Genomic DNA, 8,175 nt, shown 5'->3' on the forward strand with positions numbered 1-8,175 from the left:
GTTGGAGTCAATTTGCTGAACGTTTTCTTCCCTTGTTATAAGCTTACTTAATTAGAGTAATAATTAGTTGTAATGGGGTTTAAGTTGGACGGTTATGAGCCACTTAATCTACCCTTATTTTCAGTTTTGTTATTTCTGATTTGTTGCTTGTTTTAGCTAAGTGTAGTGGCAATTAAATGATGTACTAAAGCTATAAATAGCATGCTAATGATCAATGAAACATATTCCAGAAATTTGCAAGAAACACACGAGTGTATGATCTAAATTTGACTTGTGCTAGTCAGGTTTGATTTTCCAAACTTGAGAGTTATCTCAATTTGAAGAGTTTTTGTTTTAGTGAGAGTTCCTAAGACTTAAACTTGTAGTTGTCGAATAGGTGAGAGTTCCCTAATCACTACTACGCCCAAACAAGTGAGTGAGTGTTCCTCATTGTTATATCCTCAAGGTTAAGGGTGAGAGTTCCCCTAATCCTTCTTAGTTACTCCACATTGCTACTTCTATTTCAACTAAACACAACACGCATTCCAGACCGTTTGTAAACAAGTTTCTCACCTTGCTTACACATCAGAAAGTCAAACTCATTCAAACAGAACTTTTTAAATTATATGAAAGTCAAATACATTCAACAAAGCTAATTGATTCAAATGAAACTCAAAACACATTCAAACAAAGCTTTTTGAATCAAATTAAAGTCAAACGCATTCAAAGAAGCTATTTGAATCAAAAGAAAGTCAAATAATTTCTACATAGCTAATTGAATCAAATGAAAGTCAAACACATTTAAACAAAGCTTTTTAAATCATTTGAAAGTCAAATACATTCAACAAAGCTAATTGAATCAAATGAAAGTCAAATGCATTCTACAAAGCTAATTGAATCAAATGAAAGTTAAACACACTCAAACAAAGCTTTATGAATCAAATTTAAATCAAATGTATTGAAAGAAGCTATTTGAATCAAATGAAAGTCAAATGGATTCTCCATAGCTAATTGAATCAAATACAAGTCAAACACATTCAAATAAAGCTTTTTAAATCATATGAAAGTCAAATACATTCAATAAAGCTAATTGAATCAAATGAAAGTCAAATGCATTCTACAAAGTTAATTGAATCAAATGAATGTCAAATGCATTCTAAAAAGGTAATTGAATCAATTGAAAGTCAAAAACATTCAAACAAAGATTTTTGAATCAAATGAAAGTCAAATGCTTTCAACAAAGCTAATTGAATCAAATGAAAGTTAAACAAATTCAAATAAAGCTTTTTCAATCAAATGAAAGTCTAATGCATTCAACAAAGATAATTGAATCAAATGAAAGTCAAATGCATTCTAAAAAGCTAATTGAATCAAATGAAAGTCATACAAATTCAAACAAAGCTTTTTAAATCAAACGAAAGTCAAATGCTTTCAACAAAGCTAATTGAATCAAATGAAAGTCCAATGCTTTCAACAAAGCTAATTGAATCAAATGAAAGTCAAACGCATTCACACAAAGTTTTTTGAATCAAATGAATGTCAAATGCTTTCAACAAAGCTAAATGAATCAAATGAAAGTCAAATGCATTCTACAAAGCTAATTGAATCAAACAAAAGTCAAACACATTTAAACAAAGCTTTTTAAATTAAATGAAAGTCAAATGCTTTCAACAAAGCTAATTGAATCAAATGAAAGTCAAACACATTCAAACAAAGTTTTTTGAATCAAATGAAAGTTAAATGCTTTCAACAAAGCTAATTGTATAAAATGAAAGTCAAATGCATTCTATAAAGTTAATTAAATCAAGTGAAAGTCAAACACATTCAAACAAAGCTTTTTGAATCAAATGAAAGTCAAATACATTCAACAAAGCTAATCGAATCAAATGAAAGTCTAACACATTCAAACAAAGCTTTTTGAATTATAGGAAAGTCAAATACATTCAACAAAGCTAATCGAATCAAATGAAAGTCAAATGCATTCTACAAAGCTAATTGAATCAAATGGAAGTCAAACACAGTCAAAAAAGCTAATTGAATCAAATGGAAGTTAAACACATATAAACAATGTTTTTGGAATTGAATAAAGTTCAATTGAATTCAACAAAGCTAATTGTATCAAATGAAAGCCAAATGCATTCAACAAAGCTAATTGAATCAAATGAAAGTCAAACAAATTCAAATAAAGCTTTTTCAATCAAATGAAAGTCAAATGCATTCAACAAAGCTAATTGAATCAAATAAAAGTCAAATGAATTCTACAAAACTAATTGAATCAAATGAAAGTCAAACACATTCAAACAAAGCTTTTTGAATCAAATGAAAGTTAAATGCTTTCACCAAAGCTAATTGTATCAAATGAAAGTCAAATGCATTCTATGAAGTTAATTGAATCAAATGAAAGTCAAACACATTAAAACAATGCTTTTTGAATCAAATGAAAGTCAAATACATTCACCAAAGCTAATTTAATCATATGAAAGTCAAACACATTCAAACAAAGCTTTTTGAATCAAATTAAAGTCAAATGCATTCAAAGAAGCTATTTGAATCAAATAAAAGTCAAATGCATTCTACAAAGCTAATTGAATCAAATGAAAGTCAAACACATTCAAACAAAGCTTTTTGAATCAAATTAAAGTCAAATGCATTCAAAGAAGATATTTAAATTAAATGAAAGTCAAATGCATTCTACAAAGCTAATTCAATCAATGAAAGTCAAACACATTTAAACAAAGCTTTTTAAATCATATGAAAGTCAAATACATTCAACAAAGCTATTTGAATAAAATGAAATTCAAATGCATTCTACAAAGCTAATTGAATCAAATGAAAGTTAAACACATTCAAACAAAGCATTTTGAATCAAATTTAAATCAAATGTATTAAAAGAAGCTATTTGAATCAAATGAAAGTCAAATGCATTCAACAAAGCTAATTGAATCAAATGATAGTCAAATGCATTCAACAAAGCTATTTGAATCAAACGATAGTCAAATGCATTCAATAAAGCTAATTGAATCAAATAAAAGTTAAATGCATTCTAAAAAGCTAATTGAATCAAATCAAAGTCAAACACATTCAAACAAAGCTTTTTGAATCAAATGAAAGTGAAATGCTTTCAACAAAGCTAATTGAATCAAATGAAAGTCAAATGCATTCTACAAAGCTAATTGAATTAAAAAAAAGTCAAACACATTCAAACAAAGCTTTTTGAATCAAATGATAGTCAAATGCATTCAACAAAGCTATTTGAATCAAATAAAAGTCAAATGCATTCTACAAAGCTAATTGAATCAAATGAAAGTCAAACACATTCAAACAAAGCTTTTTGAATCAAATTAAAGTGAAATGCTTTCAACAAAGCTATTTGAATTAAATGAAAGTCAAATGCATTCTACAAAGCTAATTCAATCAATGGAAGTCAAACACATTTAAACAAAACTTTTTAAATCATATGAAAGTCAAATACATTCAACAAAGCTATTTGAATAAAATGAAATTCAAATGCATTCTACAAAGCTAATTGAATCAAATAAAAGTTAAACACATTCAAACAAAGCTTTTTGAATCAAATTAAAGTCAAATGCATTCAAAGAAGCTATTTGAATCAAATAAAAGGCAGTGCATTCTACAAAGCTAATTGAATCAAATGAAAGTCAAACACATTCAAACTAAGCTTTTTGAATCAAATTAAAGTCAAATGCATTCAAAGAAGATATTTGAATTAAATGAAAGTCAAATGAATTCTGCAAAGCTAATTCAATCAATGAAAGTCAAACACATTTAAACAAAGCTTTTTAAATCATATGAAAGTCAAATACATTCAACAAAGCTATTTGAATAAAATGAAATTCAAATGCATTCTACAAAGCTAATTGAATCAAATGAAAGTTAAATACATTCAAACAAAGCATTTTGAATCAAATTTAAATCAAATGTATTAAAAGAAGCTATTTGAATCAAATGAAAGTCAAATGCATTCAACAAAGCTAATTGAATCAAATGATAGTCAAATGCATTCAACAAAGCTACTTGAATCAAATGATAGTCAAATGCATTCAACAAAGCTAATTGAATCAAATAAAAGTCAAATGCATTCTAAAAAGCTAATTGAATCAAATCAAAGTCAAACACATTCAAACAAAGCTTTTTGAATCAAATGAAAGTGAAATGCTTTCAACAAAGCTAATTGAATCAAATGAAAGTCAAATGCATTCTACAAAGCTAATTGAATCAAATAAAAGTCAAACACATTCAAACAAAGCTTTTTGAATCAAATGATAGTCAAATGCATTCAACAAAGCTAATTGAATCAAATAAAAGTCAAATGCATTCTACAAAGCTAATTGAATCAAATGAAAGTCAAACACATTCAAACAAAGCTTTTTGAATCAAATTAAAGTGAAATGCTTTCAACAAAGCTATTTGAATTAAATGAAAGTCAAATGCATTCTACAAAGCTAATTCAATCAATGAAAGTCAAACACATTTAAACAAAGCTTTTTTAAATCATATGAAAGTCAAATACATTCAACAAAGCTATTTGAATAAAATGAAATTCAAATGCATTCTACAAAGCTAATTGAATCAAATAAAAGTTAAACACATTCAAACAAAGCATTTTGAATCAAATTTAAATCAAATGTATTAAAAGAAGCTATTTGAATCAAATGAAAGTCAAATGCATTCAACAAAGCTAATTGAATCAAATGATAGTCAAATGCATTCAACAAAGCTACTTGAATCAAATGATAGTCAAATGCATTCAACAAAGCTAATTGAATCAAATAAAAGTCAAATGCATTCTAAAAAGCTAATTGAATCAAATCAAAGTCAAACACATTCAAACAAAGCTTTTTGAATCAAATGAAAGTGAAATGCTTTCAACAAAGCTAATTGAATCAAATGAAAGTCAAATGCATTCTACAAAGCTAATTGAATTAAATAAAAGTCAAACACATTCAAACAAAGCTTTTTTGAATCAAATGATAGTCAAATGCATTCAACAAAGCTATTTGAATCAAATAAAAGTCAAATGCATTCTACAAAGCTAATTGAATAAAATGAAAGTCAAACACATTCAAACAAAGCTTTTTGAATCAAATTAAAGTGAAATGCTTTCAACAAAGCTATTTGAATTAAATGAAACTCAAATGCATTCTACAAAGCTAATTCAATCAATGAAAGTCAAACACATTTAAACAAAGCTTTTTAAATCATATGAAAGTCAAATACATTCAACAAAGCTATTTGAATAAAATGAAATTCAAATGCATTCTACAAAGCTAATTGAATCAAATGAAAGTTAAATACATTCAAACAAAGCATTTTGAATCAAATTTAAATCAAATGTATTAAAAGAAGCTATTTGAATCAAATGAAAGGCAAATGCATTCAACAAAGCTAATTGAATCAAATGATAGTCAAATGCATTCAACAAAGCTACTTGAATTTAATGATAGTCAAATGCATTCAACAAAGCTAATTGAATCAAATAAAAGTCAAATGCATTCTAAAAAGCTAATTGAATCAAATCAAAGTCAAACACATTAAAACAAAGCTTTTTTGAATCAAATGAAAGTGAAATGCTTTCTACAAAGCTAATTGAATCAAATGAAAGTCAAATGCATTCTACAAAGCTAATTGAATCAAATGAAAGTTAACACATTCAAACAAAGCTTTTTGAATCAAATGAAAGTGAAATGCTTTCAACAAAGCTAATTGAATCAAATGAAAGTCAAATGCATTCGACAAAACTAATTAAATCAAATAAAAGTCAAACACATTGAAACAAAGCTTTTTGAATCAAATGATAGTCAAATGCATTCAACAAAGCTAATTGAATCAAATGAAAGTCAAATGCATTCTATAATGCTAAATGACTCAAATGAAAGTAAAACACATTTAAACAAATCTTTTTGAATCAAATGAAAGTCAAACACATTCAAACAAAGCTAATTGAATCAAATGAAAGTATAATTTATTCTACAAAGGTAATTGTATAAAATAAAAGTCAAACACATTCAAACAAAACTTTTTGAATCAAATTAAAGTTAAATGCATTCAAAGAAGCTATTTGAATAAAATGAAAGTCAAATGCATTCTACAAAGCTAATTGAATCAAATGAAACTCAAACACATTCAAACAAAGCTTTTTGAATATAATTAAAGTCAAACGCATTCAAAGAAGCTATTTGAATCAAATGAAAGTCTAATGATTTCTACATAGCTAATTGAATCAAATGAAAGTCAAACACATTCAAACAAAGCTTTTTACATCATATGAAAGTCAAATATATTCAACAAAGCTAATTGAATCAAATGAAAGTCAAATGCATTCTACAAAGCTATTTGAATCAAATGAGAGTTAAATGCATTCTACAAAGCTAATTGAATCAGACGAAAGTAAAACACATTCAAACAAAGCTAAGTGAATTAAATGAAAGTCAAATGCATTTTAAAAAGCTTATTGAATCAAATGAAAGTCAAACACATTCAAACAAAGGTTTTTGAATCAAATGAAAGTCAAATGCATTCAACAAAGCTAATTGAATCAAATGAAAGTCAAATGCATTCTACAAAGCTAATCCTATCAAATGTAAGTCTAACACATCAAACAAAGCTTTTTAAATCATATAAAAGTCAAATTAATTCAATAAAGCTCATTGAATCAAATGAAAGTTAAATGCATTCTACAAAGTTAATTGAATCAAATGAAAGTCAAATGCATTCTAAAAAGGTATTTGAATCAAATGAAAGTCAAAAACATTCAAACAAAGCTTTTTGAATCAAGTGAAAGTCAAATGCTTTCAACAAAGCTAATTGAATCAAATGAAAGTTAAACAAATTGAAATAAAGCTTTTTCAATCAAATGAAAGTCTAATGCATTCAACAAAGATAATTGAATCAAATGAAAGTCAAATGCATTCTAAAAAGCTAATTGAATCAAATGAAAGTTAAACACATTCAAACAAAGCTTATTTAATCAAATGAAAGTGAAATGCTTTCAACAAAGCTAATTGAATCAAATGAAAGTCAAACACATTCATTCAAACAAAGCTTTTTGAATCAAATGATAGTCAAATGCATTCAACAAAGCTAATTGAATCAAATGAAAGTCAAATGCATTCTACAAAGCTTATTGAATCAAATGAAAGTCAAATGTTTTCAACAAAAGCTAATTGAATCAAATTAAAGACAAACACATTCAAACAAAGCTAATTGAATCAAATTAAAGTATAATGCATTTTACAAAGGTAATTGTATAAAATGAAAGTCAAACACATTCAAACAAAACTTTTTGAATCAAATTAATGTCAAACACATTCAAACAAAGCTTTTTGAATCAAATGAAAGTGAAATGCTTTCAACAAAGCTAATTGAATCAAATGAAAGTCAAATGCATTCTACAAAGCTAATTGAATTAAATAAAAGTCAAAACACATTCAAACAAAGCTTTTTGAATCAAATGATAGTCAAATGCATTCAACAAAGCTATTTGAATCAAATAAAAGTCAAATGCATTCTACAAAGCTAATTGAATCAAATGAAAGTCAAACACATTCAAACAAAGCTTTTTGAATCAAATTAAAGTGAAATGCTTTCAACAAAGCTAATTGAATCAAATGAAAGTCAAATGCATTCTACAAAGCTAATTGAATTAAATAAAAGTCAAACACATTCAAACAAAGCTTTTTGAATCAAATGATAGTCAAATGCATTCAACAAAGCTATTTGAATCAAATAAAAGTCAAATGCATTCTACAAAGCTAATTGAATCAAATGAAAGTCAAACACATTCAAACAAAGCTTTTTGAATCAAATTAAAGTGAAATGCTTTCAACAAAGCTATTTGAATTAAATGAAACTCAAATGCATTCTACAAAGCTAATTCAATCAATGAAAGTCAAACACATTTAAACAAAGCTTTTTAAATTATATGAAAGTCAAATACATTCAACAAAGCTATTTGAATAAATGAAATTCAAATGCATTCTACAAAAGCTAATTGAATCAAATGAAAGTTAAATACATTCAAACAAAGCATTTTGAATCAAATTTAAATCAAATGTATTAAAAGAAGCTATTTGAATCAAATGAAAGTCAAATGCATTCAACAAAGCTAATTGAATCAAATGATAGTCAAATGCATTCAACAAAGCTACTTGAATTTAATGATAGTCAAATGCATTC

Source organism: Chenopodium quinoa, unplaced genomic scaffold, assembly GCF_001683475.1.
Source record: "Chenopodium quinoa cultivar QQ74 unplaced genomic scaffold, ASM168347v1, whole genome shotgun sequence".
Lineage (NCBI taxonomy): Eukaryota > Viridiplantae > Streptophyta > Magnoliopsida > Caryophyllales > Amaranthaceae > Chenopodium > Chenopodium quinoa.